The 26,369-nt window shown below is 44.0% G+C and overlaps 1 protein-coding gene across 7 annotated transcripts in view; it reads right to left on the bottom strand.

Moving 5' to 3' along the window:
- The window catches only part of Rbp6 (RNA-binding protein 6), a 748,813-nt gene that overhangs the window by 664,625 nt on the left and 57,819 nt on the right, over positions 1–26,369 (bottom strand). The window contains exon 1 of one of the 7 annotated variants that reach the window (XM_086915307.1): positions 22,129–22,267. The exons of the other annotated variants lie outside the window; for them this stretch is intronic. The gene's annotated coding sequence lies outside the window, so the exon portion shown is untranslated. Of the gene's footprint in view, positions 1–22,128; positions 22,268–26,369 lie in introns of those variants that run through there. 7 annotated transcript variants of the gene reach the window in all.

Raw genomic sequence — 26,369 nt, 5'->3', positions numbered from 1 at the left:
TACGATAGAGCCAAGAATCGTGAGAAACTCTTTGATACCTACTCTCTCCCTCTCTCTTTCTCTCTCTTCGAACTATACTCGAGTTGGAAACAAAAATATACGGGAACGAGACGAATAACGAAACGACTCGTTAATTCCAATTTCAATTTGCTATCTAAATTTAAATTTGAAACGAAATTGTAAATAATATAAATTCAAAACACATTCTTGGCGAAACTATAACGAACTGGCGTTAATAATACAACAACACTTCGAAGATAAAATAGTGTAGCGAAATTTGTAAATCTTGAGTTTCATCAACACCTTTCGCAACACCTGCGATTTCTTTTCTTTCCTCCCTTCCTTTACGTATTAGCACGAGTTTCACGATGAAAGAATAGAAATTCGTCCTCTTCAAAAATTCCTAACCCAAACAAATCTTCAATCTTCCGAGTGTCAAAGAGATGCGATCAAAACTCAGACAGAATTCTTCTTATAAAAATCTCGTTTAAAATCATCTTCACAACAACTTTTTAAACTTGGCGAAGCCACGCTTGTTCGTAGAACGACGCGATTCGATGGAATCCCGATGGTGGAAGAGGCCATCTATCTATCCCCGGGTTAGATCAGACTTTCTGCCTGGCTTGGCCTCGCGGCGTGTGCTCGCGTATCATCCGAATCCTCGACGTGTGTACGAGGAAACAAGTGCGCGGTCGATGGATTAGATACACGAGCTCACTCGACAAACATCCTTTCGAGCTGCTCCTCCTGCCCGGAAAGAGAAGAAGAAATATCTCGGCTGCGGAGGAAAGGGGGGGAGAGAGAATACGAGCGGAATGCGAGGACACGGAGTACACACCAGTTTGTAGCGCACGTTGTACCAATTTCTCAGCGTGCGAATCTTCGACGAACGAACGGCTGTTCGCGAAGTCGATGCCGAATTCGATCGAGTGGCGATTGTTTGTAATACCAGAGAGATTTCCTCCGATGGAAAGTTTACTTTTTACTGGAGATGGATGTGGACCGCGGCCAGGTGAAACGTTTGCACGAACATCTTCTTGTGCGAAGATTGGACGCTCGGATTCTACTTTTGTTTAACGTCGTTTCGGGAATCTATTCCATTTTTTTGTCTCACGAAAATTATCTATCTATAAATATTTCATTCGCCGTGAAACAAACTATATTATACTCTCGTTCAAGTTTTAAAACGATTAAATAGAGGTCTCATCCTCTTCTCAAGGGTGAGAAATATCGTTTAAAGGGGACTGCAATATACATATACATATATAAATATCGTTTTCCATTTTTAACTTTTCGTGAACTTTCAAATGAATGAGAATCACTGTCGCGAACAATTCGAGACTAAAATCGCTAGCGCGAAAAGAAAGGAACAAGAACAGACATCGAGGAAACTATCCACGATTCGTGTCTGGAAATTAAATCGACCGCCAGTTAAGCGCGAAGACATCGGTCGTAGAAATTGTTTTGCATAATTCAGCGTTGTTCGGCGCGACAGAAGCGTTCGAAAGAATTTTCTCGATGCACGCGCCCTGTCGTAAATTCGCCACGAATCCGGCCGAAAACGGAGCAACCAGGAAAATGTTATCCGGTCGTGGAATGCCACGCGTTTCGAGCGACCGTTTTTCCTGCAGGTGCACGTGCGCCACGGAAATAAATCGCTTCTCGAAAGGCGAAAGGCAAGGTCGGAACTCCTTCTGGAGGCGAGCTGAAATCGGATCGAACGGCTTGCTTCGTTAACGTTTGATAGAGAAAATTAGAGCGAGTTTTATCGAAAAACGGTAATTTTTTTTTAAATTGATCGATCTCTTTTAGATTCTTTTTCTTTTTTTTTTTTTTTTAGAATCTTCTCAGAAATTCTTAAAAATTCATCTCCAAAATTAGAAGAATTTTAATGAAACGCGCGTTATCGTTCCGTGTAATTGCCGTACAATTATCTCCTTTTACACGGTAAAATTTTCGACCATTAATGTAATTTACAATTATTGCAACTCTGTTATAAGCTGGTTAATATGGCGGACATTTATACATAAATTTCGTCCTCGATTACGTACCCTTTTGTTAAATTGCGCTATATTACAACACCGCGCGTTCGCCTCTTACTTTAAAACAATTATTTTCGCATAATTCTAACACAAACTCAGACGATTGTAATAATCGGACTCGAATTAAAGCCAAATCGAAATCCGCGCCGCATCCTAAAACTAGGATTTTCCAATTTTACCAAGAAAAACCATTTTACGCGGAACGATAAACGTCCGCGTGTTTATTAATCAGAAGAATTGCAAGTGACAGAGTGAAAGAGCGAAAAGAGGGGGGAGGAAGAAAACCGTGGACAACAAAGAAAGAGGATAGGATCGAGAATGGAGCGGTGTGTATACGATCCGGCTGAAACCGGAGTTACGGCGTGTTAAATTTTCATAACCTCTCGCAGAACAGTGTCTTTCAGTCTCCGGTATTCATAATGAAAATCTCTTTACTGGAACTCCATCGAGCACCTCTCTCTTTCTTTCTCTCTCCCTCTCTTCTTTCTCTCTCCTCCTAGCCTAACCTCTCGCGTAACTGCCGTGCTCCATAATAGCCCGCCCCTCCCCCTGTCTCTTTGTGTACCCAAAGTCTACACAGTCCACAGAGTTTCGAATCCGCCTCGGTATAAATTATAATCGCGAATACCGAAAGAAGATTGCCCAGCCTAGGGATCGACGATTTTCTCTGCCCGGCTGAAAGTCAACGACATATTATAAAAGGAAATTTTAGCAGGAGACGGCAGGCTTTGTTTGGACGTGCCTACCTAAAACCGATACAAACCGGATCGAGACCCAAGAGTTCTAAAAAGGTTTTCACGTCGATCAAGTTGGTCGAGTCGGATGGATCTAACCTAACTTATTAACCACAACAAAATTTTCATTTCGAAGAAAATGCTACCTTCATCATCTTCCCTCCTTAAATTAAAAAAAGGATGGGGAGGGAGAATTTATATGCAGATGGAAGAATCTTTACGAAGTTTTAACACAACGTAACAATTCTTGATCTCCATATCTAGAAACTTTTTTGTTTTATGTGCGCAAAAGCATTCTACGTTCATGGAATTCTTCTTCGTGCTGCGTATTGTAAAACATTGTAAATTGCACGTCGATGTGCTTCGCAACTCAAATTTTTCGCAGGAAGATCTTGCAACAATCCCGTATGATATAATTATCCGACATTCTCTCTTTTCAAGCTTTCGTCTCGAGTTTTCCCTATTAATTTCGCATCTTCCCACGATTGTACGACAATCAAATTCGACGAACAGAGGCTAGCCAACAAAAACAGCGGATATCCGATGCGCGCCACTGTTTGAATTTTCGTATAATTTACGTTGCCCCGAACTGGCAATTGTTCAACGTCACCCGGTATAAGACACATCGTATCCATTAAAGAGGGGAGGAACGCCGGCGCTCACGTCGATCGGAAACGTTCGTTCCTCGCGCGTTCTTCGGAAAAAGAAAAAAAAAAAAAGAAAGAAACCCGCCGAACCGGTGGCTACCATTCCCGTGAAATCGCCTCATTCCAGCCTCTCGCGTATCTCGTCCCGCTAATTACGGCCTCTAATAACTTAATTTATACGCGGCCCGTGCTCGAGCCGCGACACCGCCATCTCTGCAACATTTATCCCTAAGCGGCCAATATTTTAAACCTGACTAATTGAACCGAGTGGAACGTGTGGAAATTTTATTTCTCTTGTACGATGCGATAACCGATCGATACGGGTAGAATTAGCAGAAAGTAGCTTTATCGTATGATGCGATATAAATGCGATAGTTAATTAATAACGAAAATAAATTAGATTTGTTTCTCCTTTTTTTCCCCCTCTCTTTCTTTGCGTTAATCAAGTAGCGATTTATCGAGCGATTGTGTAACGAGTTTTTATCAGTTTTTTTTTCTCGAAATTCTCTTTTCATTTATTGCAACAAATTCGTCTGCAATAAATGAAAATTTTAATTTTCACGAATAACAGATTAATTTATTTTCATTTTGTTATTAAAATTCCCGCCAACGAGTGCTAATTGTAAATTTTCAAGTTATCCCTATATTTCATCCTTAATCCATTAATCTTCAATTTACAATTTCACAAATTATACCAGCCAATTATAAAAACATCTTATAATAATAATATCAGGTTCCCCGAGCACAGAGAACGCTGATCAAAAACCGTTAATCCTGAAACACCTCCCTTAAAAGATCCTCCCTTGAAAGACTCGAGCTGGAAAACTCGGGCAACTCGTAGAGCAACAGATAGAAGGAAGTTGCCGCGCGACTCGATGCTCGCTAAATCGCGCCAGCTTCAAAGTCGATTGGATAACGTAATCGCTACCACGCTCCTCTAATCCTTGCCCGCGGCGTGTTTTACGGACCGTTTTATCCGCCCTTGCATTTCACCGCCTAATAAATTCTCTCTCCACTATTCCCTTCCCCTCCTATTTCGAGCCAAAGAAAAAAAGAGAGGCGTCTCTCTCTCAAAGTTAATCCACGGGCGTGGACAGTGAGGGGAGGGAAGCGAAGGGAAAGGTCCGGTCCGCCTCGCGCGTCCGCCGATTTATCGGCGTTTCACGATGTTTTACGACTACGGCAGGGGGCCGATTCGCTCTTTCGAGTATTCCAGCAATAAGCGCGGGCGGAAATTAACGCGAGCGAGCTGGGTGAAAAAGCGACAGGACGTCGAGAACTGGACTCCTTCGCCTGTGAAGAGGAGGGGAAACGAGAGTGTACACGGATGACGTGCAACCCCGTGGAAAGCTGTGCAGGGTGGTCCAAGATGCTGGGTACGTCAATTAGCGAAAGGTCGAGGGGGAGGAGAAGTTCGATGGGCTCGCCGCACCGCAATTTGCGAGCAATCCTCGTAGGCTAATGTTACGATACTTTGGATGGACAGGGATGTGTGTGTGGAAACACGCAGCGAAGGTTCCATTTGTGTAGGTGTAATTGGGATTTAAAAGAGCATTGTGTTGTACGAGAGAGAAACGCGTGTGGTTTAGAAGAGTATTCGGAGAGGGTTGAAGATTGTGATATATATATATATATATATACGTTTTTACGTAAGTACGGTTAATGAGAAGTAATGACGCACGTGGATTTTAACGATGTAATGATAGAGTTGTTGTAAAACCCGATGATACCGGATCGTTGTAATAGTTGAATGAATAAATTGGTTAAGGGGAGACGATACGGTTCGTTTATCACGAGACCGTGGTGGCGTAGTTACGTTCCAAATATATTTGGATCGATTAATTTTTATGGAAACGTGGATGGGTTTTATCGGTCACGACACGTGGCGCGTCATCCAAAGGTGTAAAAAAATTTATCGTCCTCGAATACATCGAGATATTAATCGTGAAGAGTGAAATTGATGATGATTTCGTGACTTCGTATTTCAACGTTCACTCCACTTGAAACTCGTGTTTCGATTTTTATTCTTTCACGTGAAATCTCGTAAAAAGTTGCGGTTCCTGCGAGTAAAAGCATCTCCATCGAAGTCGAAACGCAGTTTCCTCGAGTTTCCAGATATATACGGGGAGAATCGACTTGTTTGTCTCTGCGATTGCTACTAGCTCGAATTCGAAATAACTCGTTTTCCATCCGAATGGTCCAAGCTCATTCGGAAAATTCTCGACAGAAATTCGACGATTCTTTTTCTTCGTGATGAAATGTAAATTCCACGATGCACGTATATATATTATCGAGAATTTTCGTTCGATCGAAATGAACACGATTCGATAATGTTTAATATCAGGTTCAAACGTTGGGGATCTGTTTTTTAACGAGGCGATCGTCGACACCCGGATCTGCTTACCTTTCCGTGTACACATTCGTTAATTAAGACGCCTTTAATTACTTTGCGTTCAACCTGCAACCTGTTACGCATCACGTTCGTCCTTGCGATTCTATCATTTTTATCGTGGCTCTATTGAATATATTTTTTGACAATCGAAAGAAATACCTTTATTATATACCAAAGAAAGAAATGTGATATATATATATATATACAATTGAATTGAATTTCATTATGTCGAGAAAATTATCGAAAAAAGTTATAAATTTATTCATTTCAAAAGCTTGTTTAAAATTTCAGTATTAAAAATATTAAATATAATAACTAAACTTGTATTCACGGAGAATGATTCTGAAAAACTGCGAATCTACGAAGTATTACGTGGCTGTTTTAAGTTATTATACAGCGAAAAAGATAATAAATGTTTACCACAGCCTCCGGAACAAAGTGGTACACGTGTTTTATGACTCGAAGTAATTGAAACAAGATCTGGTCGGAATGTTTATTGCGCAGCAATCTAACAGTTTTAAAACCTGATTCACGTTACGAAAGAATTCTGCAAGGATATTTTTTCTTTTCCCTTTTTTCTTTCTTTTCTTTTTTTTTTTTTTTTTTTTTTCGTAATTAAAATTTGCAACTGTGTCGCGTGTAATAACCGGATTGCAACATCGAATATAGATTTCATCTCCGTATACGAAAAAAAAAAAAAAATTCAACCTTGCGATCATTTTCTCTTTTTTTTTTACTGACGTCTATTTACGTTCACTTCGATCATTGATATTACAATAAATCACAATGAAAACAAATCGCCTCGTAATTTTCAAATCCAAGAAATCCTACTCGAATCCACCAATTTGTTACCAATTTGTTCTTGTACCACTCTCAAAATTCGAATCTAAAAAATCCGTGGTTACAACCGTGATCCAACTACGAGCGGATTATATTATAAGCCAAAATTAATATCATCGATCCCAACCGCTCATCCTCGAACGTCAACATCTGCCCCGCGTTCGCTTACTTTCAATCAACACCCTCTCGCGTAACACACACACACACACACGCGCGCGCGCACGGGGAAGAAGGAGGGGGAGGTTCCATTCGTTATCCTCGCAAACTGCGCAACGAACGCGACAAACAACGGAATAATAACCTGTCCACCACGGATCCCCGCGATTCCATCTTGCGGTCGAAACGTCACGTCTGGGGCATCACGAGCCGGTCGAAAACCACCGAATACCTCCCGCCCCACCACTCCTCCCTCTAATCCCCCTGATTCGATCCGTCCATGGATCCGTCCCCCTCCCACCGAGTCCAAGGACCGTCCGAAAAAACCATCGAGTTTGGAAGGGAGGGGTGGAAGGAAGGAGAGGTGGTGAAACTCTTGAACCGAACGGGCGGTGATCAACGGGGTGGGCGACGTTCGGATCGATTTAATCGGGCACCGCCCGTAGGGCGTGTCGGTACAACCACCGTCGGACATCGTTATTAACCGCATATAAATTAGCATATAAATTGTCCCGCGCCCGATCACGAATCCTGGCTAACTCTTGCCGCCCGTCTGGAAGCCGCCTCTTCCGGATATATCTCGGAGGGGGAGGGAGGCGCACGCTCGGTGTCGCGGATCGCGACTTCGCTTCCCTCCCTGTCTAAGGGTGCAGTCGGAGGAGAGGGATAAACTGTGCATAATCCGCAGGGTTACCTAGCGTCCTGCGCCGACCGATAGCGGCGTTTCCACACCGCCGTCTCAACACACGCTCGTTGCTACACGCGCGCACGTCCGTCTCATCAAGCCACAATGGCGGCCATTACCAACTATTTAACCCTCCTCGCCTCGCCTTCTTCTTCGAGGGGGATGATTCGAGAGAAAGGGAGTGTCGATCGAGTTACGAACAATTGAACAATTGTTGGGCACGACAAAGGAGTGTAAAAAATTTCGGTCGAAATCCCCCGTTCAAATTGTTATAGCGGAGCTATGATGATAATAATAATAATAATAATAATAATAATCCTTTCCTTTCCAAATCGAACTTAACTTAAGTTCGAAATTCGCTTGAATTCGCGCAGGAAATCATCCCCCCCCCCTTTCTGGAATCCCCTCGTTATCACGGTCATCCCTGAGAATCACTTGCAATAAGTGATAATAAGTTCCTTCGCTAAATCGCGGGTGTGCGAACCGTTGGTGGAAAATTATATCCTCCTCCCTCCCCCACTCGGATCCACGCGAAAATCCACGCGAGGAGCTTCAAGTTCTCCGAGTGACGAGGCTCGATAGCGTCGATGGTCGTAAAGCGTGGTCTGGATGGCGTGGTGTGTGTGTGTGTGTGTGTACGACAGCGAGTATCGCCGACGTATATAAGGAGGAACTCGTTGCACTCGTACGATCCTTATTCAGAGCGTGGGGGAGGAGGAGGAAGAAAGTTTGTCGGTAAACGGAGCCTTGGCGGCGAGCGTGAGAAGGGAACGCGGGTCTCGAGGAGGATCTCGTGGAGGAAGGAAGAGTAAAAGTATGGATGAAGGGATAGAGAGAGAGAGAGAGAGTGTTTAGAAGAGGAGGGAAGAGAAGTTTTGGATGAGCGAGTGGGAAGTGAATTTAAGAAGAAATGCAAGCAGCCTGAGAGGAGGGGGAGGGAGGGCGGTAAGATGAAAGGGGGAAGGGAGAAGAAGGTGAACACGAACGAGGTTTCCGGGAAGAAGCGAAAAGGTAAGGAATGAGCGATGCTGCTGTAAAACGAAGTGCCGCCAGGGAACAAGTTTGGCAAGGCGAGTCGAGAAAGAAGAATACCGGGAACGGAAGAGGTTTGCGTAGGAGAAGATCAAGCAAAAGATTCAAAGAGGAGAACTGAGCGAAAACTTTGCCTGGTAATCGCGACTAATAAAGTGTGCCCTATCTTCCCGCTTACTTTTGTCTGCTTATATTCGTTCTACGGTGACGTTATGATCGATAAAAGGGGGAAAAAGAAAAAGGAAAGGAAAGAGGAAGGATAAAAAGCGCTGATCAGTCAGGATAAACAAGAATAAGAATACGAGTCGAAGAGAAACGGATCTGAGGAGAGAAAGAAAAAAAAAAAGGAAACGGATTAAAGAAGAGAAAAGGATAAAAAAAAACAAAAAAGGGAGCAGACGGTAGACGGTAACAATATCAAAAGTGAGCGTGCAATAAGGAGAAATGGTTCGGAAAGGGAGATAAAGAGGAATGGTTGAAAACTGTGGAGTAACTTAAAAGTTAGCCACGGCTCCCGTGGATAATTATTTATCGCCTTATCAAACTTTTATAATCCCGATGCCAAGCGAATAGAACGGAACAGAGACACGGGGAGGGAGGAGGGGAGCAGCAGAAAGAAATAAAAAAAAGGAGAGAGGGAAAGAGCGTGGGGAAAGTAACGTGGATCAAGGTAGGAGGATATAGTACAAGGAACTTGCAGGATCTATACCCGTTCGCAACGGCCAACTTTTTAACGAGTTTTTAAACGTCATAAATGATCTCGATAAAGGATCACAAGGCCCCCTAACTAAAGTGGATACCGTTTCTCTCCGTCCTCCTCCTCCCCTCTTCCCATCCCCTCCTCAACGCGTGATGAATTTTTATCGCGTCGTTTGGCCATCGGTTTACGACTGACGCGAGACATCGCGAGTCTAAGCTTAAGAATTACTCCCGCGAGAGAAAATAATCTCGCTCCAATCGTTCTCTCCTCCTTTTCTCTCCACCGGTTAAAATCACCTCGAGCGAATACTCGCTCGTTACGTTAGCCAACCCGTGTACGTGCGTGACTCTCTCGTAACGAAATAGGCAGCGAAAAGAAAAGAAAAGAGAAGAAAAAGGGACGAAAAGAGGACGGAAGAGGATGGAAAGTGGGCCGAGCGGCGAAAAATATTATTCCGCGAAAGAAGAGGAGGGGAAAAGGAAAAGAAGCGAAGGAAGAGGGGGCGAGAAAAAAGGAAAGGAAAAGAGAGAGAGAGAGAGAGAGCACACGTTAAATAAGAGAATTAATCCGCCGGTTGCCAGGCGAGAGAGGTAGTAGCTTTTAGACGGTTTAATTGATGTTAAACCGCACGCGCGCGTCCCCAACCCGTTGCACACGCGGCGCCATAAAATTTCTCGACGGACGTACGAACCGTTCGCCCTTTTGTTCCCCGCTTCACGGTATAATTTCGCGACCTGCCGACCGCAAATCCCCATAATCCGCCGCGCCCTTCGTGTGTACTCACCCCGAGCCGACCGGCTGTGCACACTCTCCTCCCGACTAAAACCCGCGTGTATCCGACCGACCGCAACGCCGTGTTTCTCTCATTTTTTCGCCGCCCGAAAAGTCGTCCCGCGAGAGAAGGGGGGAACAACGGAATAGAATACGCGTGTAATACGTGGTGACTGTTTCTCCCGGAAGAGAATCGGCCACGAACGTGCTCGAGAACCGGCACCCTTCCTGGAAAAGACGAGGTTTTGGATCGATATCGTTGGAACGGATTACTCTGCTCGTCATGACGCACCTCGTTTCAAGTTTGTCGTTTCGTAAACGTTACGTTGCGGCCAATTTAAATGCGTCTTTGTCGCGCGATCAGAGAGATCGCCTCGCTCTGACGAAGATTCGTAACATTTGGTATTATATACATACTTGGAATGTAAATTGTTTCGTTTAAAAATTTATATTATTTCTTCGAGTTGATAAATGAATAATAATAAATGAATAAATTTTTATAATTTGTTGTTATAGCGACAAAATATTTCGTACGAAATTACTAAAGAAATTCGAAGATATGGATATTGCGTCGAATGGAGGTGGAAAAAGAACGAGGCGGGTAATCGGGTCTTAATTAAACAGGATTCCAATAGGATCGCGTGTATATTTAAAACGGTGACGAGCGAATCCCCGTCGCGTCCGACTGATAACTCGAAGGGAACAAATCGACTCTCGTCGCGTCGGGGAAACGAGAACATCGTGGAAGGGTAGAGGCACGCCAGCCTCGGTAATTAACGCGTTCATGAAGATCGACGGATTAGTTGATTGCCTGTGGCCCGACAAAGAAATATCTCCCGGACACGTGCTTTGACCATTTATCCAACACGTGTCTTCGAGGAGAAAAAGAATAAGCGCGAATCAGGTTTATTTATAGAAACTCTTTTTCTGCGCGACGCTTAATTTTCTTTATTCGTTTTTCTTTTTTTTTTATTGTCGCAAGATGTAACGTGCTATCCAAATTGTTTAAGAATCAATTGTTAATCGAATCCGATTGAATTAAACCCAATAAAGTGTGGATATTTATGCAAATTAGAATGACAGATTTTTAATAAATATGTTCTGGAAGTCTGGAAAGAAGAAAGGAAAACTCGAGTTAGAAATGTATTATTTACCGTCTTTCGTGTCATTAAAATGGGAAAATGATTTGCATTTAAATGTGGAAAAATGGATAACACGCGAGGCTACACGAAATATCCGAGAGGATTAAAATAAATCCCTGTTTACGTTCCGTTTCTTTTCGCCCGCGAATATAATAACATTTGCAATTCAATTAATATTAAGCGAAATCCTAATTTTCAATCGTTCGCTTGAATTATTCATTCGCGATAAATACTTAACCGTGATACTTTATGCAACATAAAGCGTGCTCTAACTCCGTCTTGGCAATAATCGCTTAAGCCCGCCAACTACAAAATTAGTCCCCTCCGCCCGAAAGATACGCGAGGAGAAACGGATTTAAACCGAAACATTAACTTCCCTTCCCCATCCTGATCGACTTTTACAACTATCGCAATCTCTCTCTCTCTTTCTCACCATAATAACCCACGAACTCGAGAAATCCTGCCCGGGGGCGCTTGTAACTTTGTTCCAAGTTCTTCATCGCGATTGTAGATCACCTGAGTTTGGCGGATCTGGTGGAAGGTCGTTTAAAGTAAAAGTGGACAAGTCAACGACTCCGCCACGTGTGCGAAGCCGGTGATCCTCCTTGTTCCAACAAACTTAACTCCCAGTGTTTCCTTGTATCGAAAGTTTCGAGGTGCAGATCGTGCATGCGTTAGAATTTCAATTAAACAAGGAAGCATCCGTGACTGGATGAATCGAAAAGCTTTCTTTTTTTCGAAAGTAGTCGAGGACAATCGTTATCGTGCTGACCCAATATACTGAATATTTCTGATTAAGAAGAAACGAATACGAAGCTATCTATTCGAGAAGACGATAAACGATGTAAACGATAAAGGTTTTTTTGCGCGTTGAAACGGGCGCGTTCTTCGAAAGATTCCTTCCCACGTTTCGTGTATTTATACTTTTACCGCGAGAAGAAGGAAGAGAAAAAAGGGTGGTCTACTCGAGTCTATTTTTTTCCACCGTACAATCTTTCCCAAAAGTTGGGGAAGAACGCGTTATACATCATACAGTTTCCTGGACAAGGACCAAGAAATCTTTGGGTACGATTCCTTCCTCCCCTCCCCATTATTCCACTCGTCGTCGGATCCACCGCAATTTCTATCGATAAAAATTTGATTGATACGATAAAATTTCATAAAGTCCTCTCTCTCTCTCTCTCTCTCCTCCTCTCCAAAGAGGATATATATATACATTATACGATGGGAAGAAAATTCACCAGGGGCTAACGACCGTAACAGTCGATTCCCTGCCGTGAGGAGAGCGCGAGGTGAAGAAAGGCTGGTGCACAAAAGGGGAGCCCGCGATGACGCGCTGTCCGATACCATCTCTCCTCGGCCTTAAACGAACTTCCATCGGATCGGATCGCGGCGGTTAACGTCGCCTAACGATCGCACTAAAGAAGGCGAGACGAGGGGCCGGGTGGGGGGAGGCAGAAACGTCGGCTTAACGATCGACGGGTTACGATTTATCGACGTTTCCACGGGAAAGTTTTCGTACGATCGGCGTTTTAATGAAATTCAAGCCCCGTGGATCTCTCATCCGCGCTATGGACGGGGGAGGGAGGAGGGATTCGAGAGGAGACGGTGAGCAGCCGTAACTTTTATTGCGGCAGATTGAAAACGATTCCTAAAGGAAGATATAAAATTCTCGTGCTCTACCCCCTCCATCCTCCATTTCCGTTCCCCATTCGCCGGCGTGTCACGTATATGGGTTAGGCTACCCGTCTAGCTTGCATAACAACCCGTCGAGTTAATCTATCGAACGATTCCGTCGAACGGACGCGTGTAATTCGTTCGTGATCTTTGTCTTTCGATCTGTGTCTCGTCGATACGAGATGAGATTTAACGTATGCAAATTATCTTGAAGCTAATCGAGATGACGTAAACGTGATTTGTTTAAACTTGATTTGTTTTAATCGATCGGTAATTTTCTCGCTCGAACGTTTTCATTATTTATCAGAATATCGATTCGATCAACGTGTATGAATTTCGGTATGAATTTTGAAAAATGTCTGCAATAACGATCCATGTATACATGTACACACATATTGATAACAGCTCGATGTCCATCCACGTTCTCCTGCGTGGAGACGCGTGTACGTGCAAGAAAATAAATTCGATCGAAACGCGATCGAATCTATTCACGTATTTGCGGCGAATCGAGGCGGAAATAACCGGTAAAGATAAACCCGTGCAACGACAAGTTCATCCGTATAAATATCATCCGTACGGTAACCCCGGCGCGAGGATAAATAAGCGTGGGACGAAAAATTGAATTTTTCCTCTCGATGAAGCCGGCTCGAACGAGGTTGGAATGAACCGTGGAAATAGCCGCTCGAAAAAGCCGACTGTGCCTAAAAATCCGGATATTTTTTCTTTTTTTTTGCCCGCCCCTGTTGTCTCGTGATTCGATGATACAGTGAGTGGGAACAGAAGAGTGGAACGGAAGAATGGACGATCCAGGAAATATGGGTGGATACTTCGATCCATGATGATCCTGTTTTATTTTCGTTGCGTTGTGTATATAAATAGAGGCGCGGGCTCGCGCAAACGCTTTCGAAGGATCGTTTGATACGATTGTTTCGCAGAATGGGGAATGATTGTTCGGATAAATATAAAAGTTGAAAGGAACGAGATTGTCGGCAGTGTCGTCATTTCAGAGGATCGTGTTCACTAAAAATATCGACACAGCCAGGCAATGTACATTTGAAATAAAATAATATCTTTGGAATCTTTAAGAGATCGCGGTGAATATACGAGAGAAATATCAGAATACTTCATCGATCGACCGCGAACAAATCAAATTAGACATGGCAAGGGATTTCTTTCGAGGACAAGCCTTTTCGAGAGTCTTAGAGAGATTGCACGCGGAGAGATGAGAAACAACGTTACGCGCCATTCAATCGTCGCTAAATACGCCAGAGATCGTCTTGCTGGAACGGGATCCGCCTTTGATCGACGACGCCACGTTATCGCGTCTCGGCGCTGCACCGCCCCATGTAACCAGGCAATTATCTCTATCGAGCGCCCTACGACCCCAACAGGATTAACCTTAACCGATCCAGACTTCGAAATCCCTCGAAACGCGTTGAATTCCAGATTACCCATCGGGATAATTCTGAAACTTTCTTTTCTAAAAGTTTTGAAAACAATTATCGTGAATAATAATTCCCAATCGATTTCTAGCCCCACAGACTTGAATAAAACCTCTATCTTTTTGTTCTCCTTTTCTCAAACATCCTCCAACTCTTCCAAACGACGCTCCAAACGTAACGCAATTTCGACTGCGAAGAAGGGTATTTCCATAGATAATTCGAGAATAATTTGCGGCTTTGCTCGGAGAGGAAAAACTCGGAGCTGTCTTGTTGGCTCTCGTCGCACCGTGTTTATCGCCGTTTGCATAAGAGGCGTTTAAGATCGTCCCGCGCTCCACGGCCGGTGTCACCTTCTTCTTCTCTTCTCTTATCGTTCCCCCCTGTCGTCCCCTGTTGATTCCACCACGGTATATATTAAAGGAGCTGTACTGTTTTGAAATGGCGAGGAGATGTTGATTCGAGATGCATCGACGCACCGTATGTGTGTGTGTGTGTGTGTGAGTTAGAAATTACTTCCGTAACGCAGTTCGAGAACGGGGTATTGGAATGAGGATCACTGGCACGCGGTGGTGGCGTGTTTGCCAGGCGCAGTAGGTGGCTTAATGCAGAAAGGAAGCTGAATCTCATTAGTCTTCCAGCGAGGTTGTCTTCGTCAAGACTTGTAAACAACAGCGTGCTTTGCTATTTGTCGCTTCGTTCGACTTCTCATCTCTGCGGCGAGCCAACTTTGAAAACTGTCTAGTTAGAGATCTTCTCTCTCGTCTCTTTCTCCCTTCTTTCTTTCTCCTTTGTTCTTTTTACCACGAGGGAGGATAAAATATTGGAAGTCGATGAAACGGGATATTGAAGAGAGGATATAGAAGTGATTGTGGGGTTAGAAAAAAAAGAGGAAGAAGAGAAAAAAAAAATACGCGAACGATGATAGGTTTCGTCTTTGTTTCTTGGATAACACGAAACAACGAGTGGGCTATTTTTTCTTTTTCTTTTCTTTTTTTTTTTTTTTCCGATCAATCGTTAATTTCCTGTTGCGCGAAAGGGTGCTATTAGAAAGGGTAATAAGAAACTCATTTTGGAAGAAGTTAGTCTTCATTATGTTAAAAGCGGGATATAAGATACGTGTTAGAGTGGGTATCTGGTTTATCTGGTTGATCTCGAAGCGAGATAATTCGACGGGAACTCAACCTCGAGATCCCACTTACCCTGTTTCCACGGTGGAGAGTTTCGACCAGAACGAAACTCCCACTTGGCTAATCCCAATAAAATATTACGAAGCGAAAGAACCAACAATAACTGGATAAGTAAAAAGCGAATTCGGAACGAGGAGTATTGCGTTTGCGTTTCGATTAAATACTGCAGATGTGCGTTTGAAGAAAAAAAAATTCCAACGCTTCGGTTTGAGCGATGGAAGAAATAAGAATTTTAATGAAACGACTCTACGAATCATATTTTCTAAATGTGTTCTGTAATTTTGTAGAATTTTCATACGCGTAAAATCGTAACCAGTTTCTTTACAACTCCAGCCAGTTCGAAGCATATCGTGAAACATGATACGAGAAAAGAACGCGAGAAATATATTTATGCAATTAAAAAGAAAAAAAATAAAAAAATGAACAACACAAGGAAATCCTTTATTCTATTCGTTTAAACGCTTTCCACCGTGTCATTTAATAAGAAAATACGAACGTAAATCGCGCGTGTGATTCAAACGGAAAGCAATTTCAAAACGTCTCGTCTGTAATTCTACGAGAAAATCGAAACCGAGGGCTTTGAAATATCGCATAAAAAAAAATCCGCGAATCTCCGTCATAAATAATTTTCCACCAAAAATCTTTCCTTCTTTTTTCTTCTTTTCCTTTTTTTTTTTTTTTTTGCTTCACTACGCGCTTCAAAAGAACCAGCGAACATTTCCACCAGCTCGGAATTTTTCGTCTCCACCCAAAGCTCAAAATTTATTCCCCCCTTTTTCAATTTCGAGAGCTTCGCCCCAATTTTTCTAAATTCATCCCCAACTTTCGGAGTTTTAAGGCTCGCCAAGAAGAATTCGGTCAAAGCCTCGCCGTTCGATTCCAGCCCGAACTTTTCCTTATTTTTCCCCCTCCCCCCCACACTCTTTCCTTTCACCCAACCCGTGTTTCGCGAAATCTATTCGAAAGGTGCAGGTCCTTTTCGGAGAGAGATTCGATTGCATCGGCGGATTGAGATTGTTACGAGCGATCAGATAACGGAGGAGAGGTGCTTACGCATCGCCGCCACTCGGGAAAATTTACTTCACGCGGAAACGCCGACGAGGAGACGGGGCTCGGCGATATTTATATGTCGGGTGCAACCTCGACAGGGCGCCCTGCCCCCTCCCCTCCCCCTTATCGAGGGTCAACAATCTGACAAACTCGGCCACCGTTGATGAACGTGCCGTGTTCGAGATAACGGGGGAAGACGTGTTTAATGCCAACCTGGAGGGGAATGGATGGAGGAGATGCATGCAGCCTACGCGCTCTCCGCGAAATATCGAAGTGGTTGCGAAGATTTTTCTAAAACCCGTTTCTTCGATATAAATTGCGAAAGAGGGAAGCGGTTATTTCGAGTGAGAGAGAGAGAGAGAGAGAGAGAGAGAGAGAAAAAATAAGAAAAGAAATCGCATCTTAACCTTCTTTTCCTATCGTATATACCATATATTGCTATTTCGAGACTCGAAGTGTGTAAACTGTAAAGCGTGACCAATTTTACGACTCTATTTCCGTCATATCGCGGTTCAAGATTTAACCATGCGTAGGTACATAATAATTTTCCACAAATCAACGTTTAACGTTCAACCGGTTAGTCAACAGAATTTGATCTACGCGTTATTTCCATCTTTGCATTCGTGTAAAGAAAGAAAACGATCTATTAAAGGCCTCGAGACAGAAATCACGAGTATCGAACCGTGTCACGAGTAGATTCCTAGCCCGAGAAGAAAAAAACAGCTGAATAGTGAAAAGAAAGGAGGGCGGCAGCCGCTTATCTCGTTCATCCGAACGGACGAACCATCCTCGGCGCAATAAGAAATCATCGTTGAAACGAAAACGAGAGGAGGAACTCTCTCTCCCTCCTCCCTCTTTCTCGCGCAAATCCGAAAATCCAATCCCCGGAATTCGACTAAGCCGCGCATTCGACAAAGATAGCCAAACAGCTTAGCCACTCCACTAGATACACTCGAGGAATGGAGAGCTCGGGGAGTTCCCAGCAGATCTCGAGGCGAGATTTCGTCCCACCAGTAAGCCGGTGCTGGCTGAAACTCGCGTAACGCGGCACGACTTATAATCAAAGTTAAATGGGGCAAAAATCGGTGCGCGGAAAACACGAGATAAAGGCAACGGTGATTCGCGGTTCCAACTATGTATATATATATATATAGTTGGAACAGACGAGAGAATTCTCGTAGGGAGAAGAAAGGGGGACCGAAGTCGGGCAAAGAAAAAAAGAGAGACTCGACTAAAAAAGGAGATCCTCCAGAGATCCTCGAACGAACGAAAGGGCCAGTTGAGAATCGAGTGGTCGAGAATCATTCGAGAACGATAACTGCGCCGTTAAATTTACGGTATCGAGAGAGAGAGAGAGAGAGAGAGAGAGAGAGAGAGAGAGAGAGAGAGAGAGAGAGAGAGAGAGTTAAAATCGAAAAGGTATCGTTACAGATACGATCGGATGGGACGCGTAGATTCGAAGAGATTCGAGTGGCTTGTCTATCCGGTAATAATCGTTCCGATCGATTGGATTGGTCGAATGCGGGCAAATTCGGGGGAGGGAAAAGAAGAGAAAAAAGAAAAAAAGGAAGACGAAAGTGGAGGTAATAAAATGGGTAATAAGACTAATATATCAAGAATGAATTCAGACGAACGAAGGCAGACGTATCCCCTTCGACAAACGAATCTACTCGCCACTCTTCCTAAATTGAGGAAACAATCGTCAAGGAGGGGACAATTGCGGGTCTTTTATTCGTAAACGGTCCTCCGGTTAACGACACCTAAAAGTGGTGCGCGCAACCGATACGATGGAGCGTAAGAGTCGCATACGGAAATCCAGCAACCGGGGAGGAAGATTTGGCCGCGTTCCAGCCAACGGTAAACATCTTGACATCTATATTTGTGCCCGTCTAAATTGCGTTTCGACCACCTCCCTCCAGCATCCCCCATTTCCCGTTTGTTTGAGGCGGGCCTCCCCCAAGCAGACCGCGCTCCTTGAAATGAAATCAGGATTTCCATTTAGTTCCTTTCGGATCACCTTCTTCCAAGACCTTCTCCTAACATCCTCGGTATATATATGTATATAACCGTGGTAATCGCGAGTTCCTTCTTCTCCTCGTCTACTACCACCTACGACTTCTCTTCTCCCTCCAAATCGATTCTCTCCTTTTTCTGCGCCGCCCGTGCCCTCTGACTCGAACCGCAACGTTACACACGCGCGACTTTAACGAGGCCAAAAAAGGCAAGAGACTCACCAACCAGCATCCGCAACATCGCTTCTTCTGCTCGATATGTATATATATATATGTGTGTGTGTGTGTGCGTCTGTCTCTACGCGTGTACGTTTACCAAAAAAAAAAAAAAAAAAAAAAAGAAGAGCGAGGAGAGCAGAAGAGATCGTGGAGCTCACCTGTAACAGAAAAGGAAAGGCGGAATGATATTTAACAGGCTTGCTCGCTCGAAATCGCGGAACGGCGATTAATTACAGGCTCCGGCCGGTTAAACGGGACCCAATCCGCGTAAAAGCGTTAATTCGGAAATATGCTCGTAAATATAGCCGGGGAAAATTTGTCCCTCGCAACAACAGCCACCGAAACCGAAGTTTTGATTTACCGTCGCACGTGCGCGATTTAACATGTTAATTTATGTGGCTGTGATTTAACGATAAATCTCTCGTACCTGAACGAGCCGATACACGCCTGAATAAGTTGTCGAATAAGTCGGAAGGGAGAGACGTTACATTTCTGTTCACCAACGAATCACTTTCGACTAACTTTTGGGGAAATGGGTTAATGCATCATAGAATGTTCGTATTGGAGCTTTTAATTCGTTCCAATTATTCCTATGTGAATGTAATATTATATATCTAAACCGTTGTGGTTAGAAATGTAACGCTGTGCTCTACGTTCAGGGATTCATCGTTCAACCAATCACGAGTATCGCAATCTTACATTGAGCATACCATTGCTTCAACTCCATCTCGTCGAAAATTATCCTAAATTAACATTATTCATCGATCTGTCGAAACGATTCTTCCGTCGATGTAAATACAGTAAGAATAATTCAGAAATCGACTTTCGTATTCGTCGATCTTGTCGAGAGCTATGGGTGGAGAAATATGGCGCGAAACGATTTTCCTTCCGGTCGATACGCGATCCGATTCGTGGGGAAACCTTGCTCAGTTCAACGGACGCGAAATTTCACGAATTCGCCAACCGATATTACCCGGCGTTTCGTGTTGGTGCGGTAATTACATCCGTGGTGCACATAGAGCGCAAACACGAAGAGGAAAAACGCTCTATCGAAGGCAGAGCGCGTGAAAATGCGGTTCGTGATAGCGCGACACGTCGATCGAGGAAATGCGCTTTTTTCTTTTTAGCAAGAGAAAGCAATTCGTGGTTTTTTATTTTCTGAAAATAATTGACGAGGCGGAAGAATTCTTCGATGGACGAAAATTTGAAGTTTTTTTTTTTTCTTTTTTTTGAGCATTTAAATATCGTCTCAATTGGAGATTCGATGATATCAATCGTAATTAGACTTAATAAGTTAATAAGAAAGAAATTTTCTAATTAACATTTAAAGGATTATGGAACGATCGAGCAACGCGTAATTGATTCCACAAATTCAAATCCATTTTCCTATCGATGAGTCAAAGAATAAACGCATTTTCGTTTCTTGTCGCAAAAAAAAAGAAAAAAAAAATCTCAAACAAAAATCCCTTTCGAATCGTCAGAACTCTCAACCTCTTTGATCACCTCTCTTAATCATCTTTTAAAAAAGCGCGTTCTCGCTTCGACGAGGGCAGAAACAGAAAGAGGAGGAAAAAAGAAAAAAAAATTCCCGTTATCCTACCTAACAACAAAAAAAAAAATACAAATTCTCTTTAAAACTCGGTTACACAATCGAGTGGATGCGCGGCCCGCCAATGTACGCAAATGAAGCGAGATACGATTGACCCACATGCGCGATGGGTGGCCGGCTTTCCCATCGCGGTTGAGCACCACTGTCGCCGACAAATGAATGAGTGTGGGCGAACACGTGACTGGGGATTCAAGCGTTGCCCCACCTTTGTCGTTCCGCTCTATCTACTCTCTCTCTCTCTCTCTCTCGCACTTTGTCCCTTACCGCCACATCCTCCCACAACATAAATGACTCTTAGCTCTGGCCTCCTGTATTATACGCCGAACATTTCCTCCGTGTACGTGTGTTTCGACGGTTATGCGAGGTTAGGACAAGGCCGAAGCTTTGTTGGTGCAGGTTTGCAACCAGAGAGACTCGTTTTTCCTTCACCCAAAGATCTATCTCTTTTCCGGGATCGAGCAATAATTGCCGCTTTCTCCTTTTTTCATTCCTTGAAATTCGTTTCAACTCGAGAGAGCGTGTTCTCGAATACCACTGCGTTAAGCGGAGAATCGTGGCAATTTGTATTTAATGATCCTCATCGAAGGATTAAACTCGCGTTATCTTCTGCCGTTGAATCAAGGAATCGCAGCCTATCCCGATATATAATTACGATACATGCAAACGATTGTGTATTTAACGTCGAATAAAAATTCCTTCCTTCTTTTTTTTTTTTTTTTTTTCCTCGAATTCGAGTTCTTCCTCGAGATTAGCATTTGCCTATTCACAGCTCTCTAAACATCGCAACTATATAACCTATTGCGGTTACATCACTCGTCGTGCAGCGTAACTTCCATAAAAGGCGGCGCTATTTCCATCGTCGTCCTTCGTGCATACGAGCTCCATACGAACAACGTGACTTTGCAAGTGCAGTCTCTCAAATGCCTCGACTCCGCCCCCCCCCCTTTTGCGGCCTCCTCCCTTATCTACATCTACGTTTCGTAATCTGCCCACACAGTCTCGACAAAACTCCGTATTTCGTCCGCACGAAACGGCCAAATTCTGTCTGTCCATGATTGCTCGCCGAATAACAACAGCTTCGAGAACCAACCAACCTCTCCCTTCCCTAATTGCGCAATTAGCCCCAACACTGTGTCGCCCTCCTCGCTCGTATAATTGCTCGAATAGGTGTATCGAAACGAGGCGCCGCTTTTTCTTTTTCATTTTTTTTCATATTAACGCGGAGATTAAAATCTCGCGGGATGGGGGAAACGGGGTTCAACGTTCGCGAAATTATTACCATTAAAATTGTATTCCCCTGTATTAACGGGCGAGCCGGCTGTACAACGCCGTCCAGTTTCGTTTCTCGTTTATCAGAGCGGGTGCAAAGAACCGATCCCAGCCGAACAATGGGCCGATGACAAAGCGGAAGATTCAATATTCGGCCGGTTATATCCCATATCCAGGCAATTATTGGTTTATTTAATCGAACTATTAATTGAACCGGCGGGTGCGTAATGCGGGGAGCCACGTGTACTTGTTATTAAAATTCGACCGTCCCCTGCAGCAGGATATCGCAATTTCTCCCTTGAAATTAATCCTGATTGCAATTCGTAGATGTACGAAAGGAAACGATGATTTTTTTCGATCGAGAATGGAGATGATGTTTTCTAACGTTGGGTCAAAGGAAGACTGGAGAAAAGTGGAGAAGAGTACGGGTTAACCGTGACGTTATAACGACGCAAGATTTTCTTTACGCGATTCAATCGAAATTTGAAATATAAAATCTCCCGATGAGAAGATTAAAATCACCTCGTCCATTTCCTGCCCAGCCGTATCCAATTTCCTCTCCTCCCGCGCGCACGTCAAACACTGCGATTCAAACCCGCCTGTGTTATTAATTCTCGGGAAACGATTCGCCTACGAAGGAAACATTACCGCGAATCGTGAAGGAAAAATTGAAGGCCGGGATGTCGATAGATCGATCGGTTCAAGCTTCGTGTGTAAACACAGGCGCCGATAAAGGCGCCGTGCTCGCTCCAAATTGACCTCGAATTTCGAAAAGAGCCGACGAGAGGCGGGAGGAGAGGGAGAGAGAGAGAGAGAGAGGGGAGGGGGGAAAAAAAAGAGGCCGATATCGTCAATCCGCGGATAATACGCGGCGTGTATTCCTCTCAGGGCCAACGGAAATTAATTGCCCGTCAGACGCATTTTTTTTTCACGATCCACCGAAACCAGCTAAAATATCTCGGTAACGCCGCGTGGCGTGAGATCCGCGCGATTAACGGGGGGAGGAGGGAAGAGAGGTCCATTGTTGGAGGGAGTGGACGATCGGCCACCGAGCCGGCCGTACACCAGACACGGAGGGAAAACAAGGGAGGAGGGAATTGCAATTTATCGACGACATTATTGGCCACGTCAGGTGTCGGTGATCGATCGAGAGTTTGACGGTTGTTCGGGGAGGGGAAGAAGAGATTACAGGAGCCGTGATTCTTTCTCCCTCTGTCTGTCTCTCGGTGCAATAACGTCCTTGGGTATTCAAGATTGCGTGTTAACGTTACGCGTGCACGTTGCGTTGTTTTTTTTCTTCTTTTCAAGCTCGAAGAGAAGGTTGAAGAAACGTTCTAATTAGAATTTGCCGAGCGATTCTGTTTGATAGTAGGGTTTCCAACGCCGGTGGAGAGATAAAGAAGGAGCGTAATTTGCAATTCATCGAGCCGTCAATAATGTGTCAAACATCAATCGTTGGCTACAAGATTGTTCAAGTATCGAATCTAAAGTTGTTGAATCTGGTGTGATTCAATCATGAAAGAATCTTAACGACAAACAAGACAAGAATCGTCGAGGAATAAAAATAAAATGGAGAGAAGAGTAGAATATTACTTCGTTTATAAAGAAGGAAAAAAAATCCTGTTAAAACCTGGATTTAAAATTAAACGGGCGAAATTCCCCCCCCCCCCCCCCTCGACTCGACTCGAGAAATGCCGCGAGAAACCCATCCAAAATTTCTCCAACAGTGCGCCACGAGTGGGCTACAACGCAAACTTGGCCGCACATTAGGAGCACAACGCACGTCCGGAAAGAGGGCGCAAGACTCGGTTAAAAAAGAAAAAAAAAGAGCAGCCACCAGTTTTTTGAAGAGAGAGAGAGAGAGAGAGAGAGAGAGAGAGAGAAAAGGTGGTCGCAACTTCGGCACGTTTAACTTTTGCGCGAGCGAGCGCATTCTCCCTCCCTGCAGCCGAAGAAACGGGGATATATAATCGCGGAATAAAAACAACAAAGTGTTCAAGTTTTCTCGGCGCCCGCGATTTATGCACGAAACGCTCACGGAGCGTTCTTCAATTTTCGTACGGCACGGCTTACTTTCAACGAAGACGGTTGGCTGGCTGGCTGGCTGGCTGGCTCGCTCGTGGCGTAGCGCGCGTATTACGCGCCTCGGATGAAGAAGTTTGTCAAACACGATACAACGTTGTCCCGACGTTGAAAAGGGGATTTAACGTGGTAATACCGTTACTGTACAACTTTTAATCGTGCCAACCACCGTCCTGGGGGAAAATATGCGCTTCTCTTCTTTTCCCACTCATCCTTTTCGTGAAAAGAGAGATTTCGAAATCTCGATTCGATAATCTTGTAAATTTATTTTCCCGTTAAACGTACCGATCGCGTTAACGATCACGCTCGATAAAGCAAATATTTCTCTAACTCCGCGACAACTCCGTGACGTTCTTTCTCGAATTATTAGGGGAAATAAATTTGCTAGTTTCGTAGTGAAACGGAGCGAAAGAAGAAGAAGAAGAAGAAGAAAAAAAAGTAGCCCGGAATCGACGCGATAGTTTAGTTAGAGCGCGAGGAGGCGGGCGAAAAAACTGGTATCCCCGTCGCTGAATACCTCTACATAAATCTCCCCTTTTATATATTCGGCTCCGTTAGTGCGCCGAGCACAAGTTCGAGCACAATATCGAATTGAAAATTTCTCCCACGACACGAGGGATTATTCTCCAATTTTTCATCCGCCGTGCATGAAAGAAATAGACCTCCTCCCCCTCCCCTCCCCCGTATATTTGCGAAAAGAGTTGAAAGTAAAAAAAAAAAAAATCAATTCGCCGGTCGACCGGCACGAATAAGCATCAGGTCTTCGTCTATTCGGGACGGCTCGATCCCCGATAACCATTTCCACGGATCGAACCACGCGCGGCAACCTGCTACCTCACCTGGCACGTAGCCCAAGATCGGTCGATTCGTTTTTTCTTTTTTTCTTTTATACCATCGGCACACCGGCGAATTGAGTCGTGACGAGTCCCACCGGTGGTTTCAGTCGCCAGATCTCTGAAAATCCCCGGAGGGATCGTTGACCTTCTCTCGAGCACTCTCGAACTTCCGAAGTGGCTGAGAGAGAGGGAGGGAGAGAAGGGAGGGATACGCGGCGCATCGACGAGACGAGGACGGAGAAAGGTGGAGTATAGAGGGAGGGAGAGAGAGACAAGTGGGCAGAGGTATGAGGGAACACATTCCATATCGATACTCTCTCCTGTTCGAGCTATCCTCTCGCAATATCGTGCCGTATATCGCCATCACGTCTGATCGAACTGCTAGTTTATACCTACACGACTCATAACGATTCCAGTGAACGAGAAAGGGACCTGCTCCGTTAGTTGTCTCTCTCTCTCTCTCTCTCGTCATTTTCCACTCTGCAATTTTTATTCCTTCGATTTCGAACGCTCTCTTTCTCTCTCTCCTCGATCCCTTCCTTCCTTCCTTTCTTTCTTCTTACTACTTCTTCTATTACTACGTCTTATTTCAACTTTAACCCCATTCAAAACTTGTCAAGCCAGCCAATTCGACGGATTTAAATACAACAATCTTGTGTATAACAATCATCGTTATCGTCGTAATATAGGTTAGACTTCCTTCTAGACCTAATTGACACGGCCGCCCTTTCTTTCACCCCTTTAATTTCTGACTTCGTCGGAGGAGGGAAAGGAAAAAGGAAGAAGGAAGCAGCAAGCGGTCCGTTGGACGATTATCCGATAATGTTTTCGAAGCAACTCTGTCGTCCCTTGAATACTGCAATTTACAGGCGCTATTAACGTTGCCTTATTTGAGTTAATTGGTTTTAATGTGGAACGCTGCATCCATCGCACGGCTGCGTCGCCGGAATCGTAAGCCGCTTACGAGATGCTTCCGGTTGCGCCGCGCTCTTTCCAAATCGGCAACGAGATATTTGGCGATAATTATTATCGATCCTCTCCCCTCCTACGTGGATTATCCTACGCTCCACGCTTTATTTTCCAAATCGTCGCGAATGAAAGTCAAGTTCCGTCGGGTTTGATTAAATAGAACGAATCTCCGCGCGACATTTCGTTAAAGATTTCCAAAATTGATTTCCAAAATGGATCTCATCGTATGTATGTAATTTTTAATTTCGTATGTAATAAATACGATGGAGTTAAATGTGTAATTGAGAAGTGGGAAGGATGAAATGTGACAAAATAGCTTTCGGAGGAAATTAAATTTTCATATTCTAATCCACTGTGGTGGGGAAGCAACGTGCGATAAATTTCCTCTATCGGCCATACACAGTTTTTCACCAACGTGCTCTGCATAACGAGTCTTTCATTCTCCTCGTTTCTTATTATTTTGAACTTTGAAAAAAAAATTCCGACACACTTATTCTCGTCTCTCGTTCATCATCACGAATAATAGTTTAATCAAAATAATCCCCCTCCCTCCCTTTCAATCCTTCAATTACGCGAATAAGAGCGTAAACGTGACTCTCTCCGTTTCTAAACTTTGCTCTTCTTTTTTCATCTCGTAATATAATATAAGATCAAGAGAAAGTAGAACCGGGATTAATAACGCCTCGAAGGACGTTAAGGAAGAGCATAGAAGAGATCGGCGAAATCGAAACGTGTGCCGTGTAATTTGGCCCTTCTAATTAAAAAAGTAGAGGGGGAAAAGGAAAAAGGAAAAAAGAGAAAGAAAGGAACTCTCCACTGTCGAATGTCGGTGGAAAGGAGATCAATCACGGCCGGTTAATAATCTTACGAATTGAC

The sequence above is a fragment of the Apis florea genome, unplaced genomic scaffold (assembly GCF_048593485.1).
Source record: "Apis florea isolate Af1SG1 unplaced genomic scaffold, ASM4859348v1 contig_3772_pilon, whole genome shotgun sequence".
Taxonomy (NCBI): Eukaryota; Metazoa; Arthropoda; class Insecta; order Hymenoptera; family Apidae; genus Apis; species Apis florea.
The sequence above is the reverse complement of the archived record's forward strand: the minus strand, read 5'-3'. Positions and strand labels throughout refer to the sequence as shown.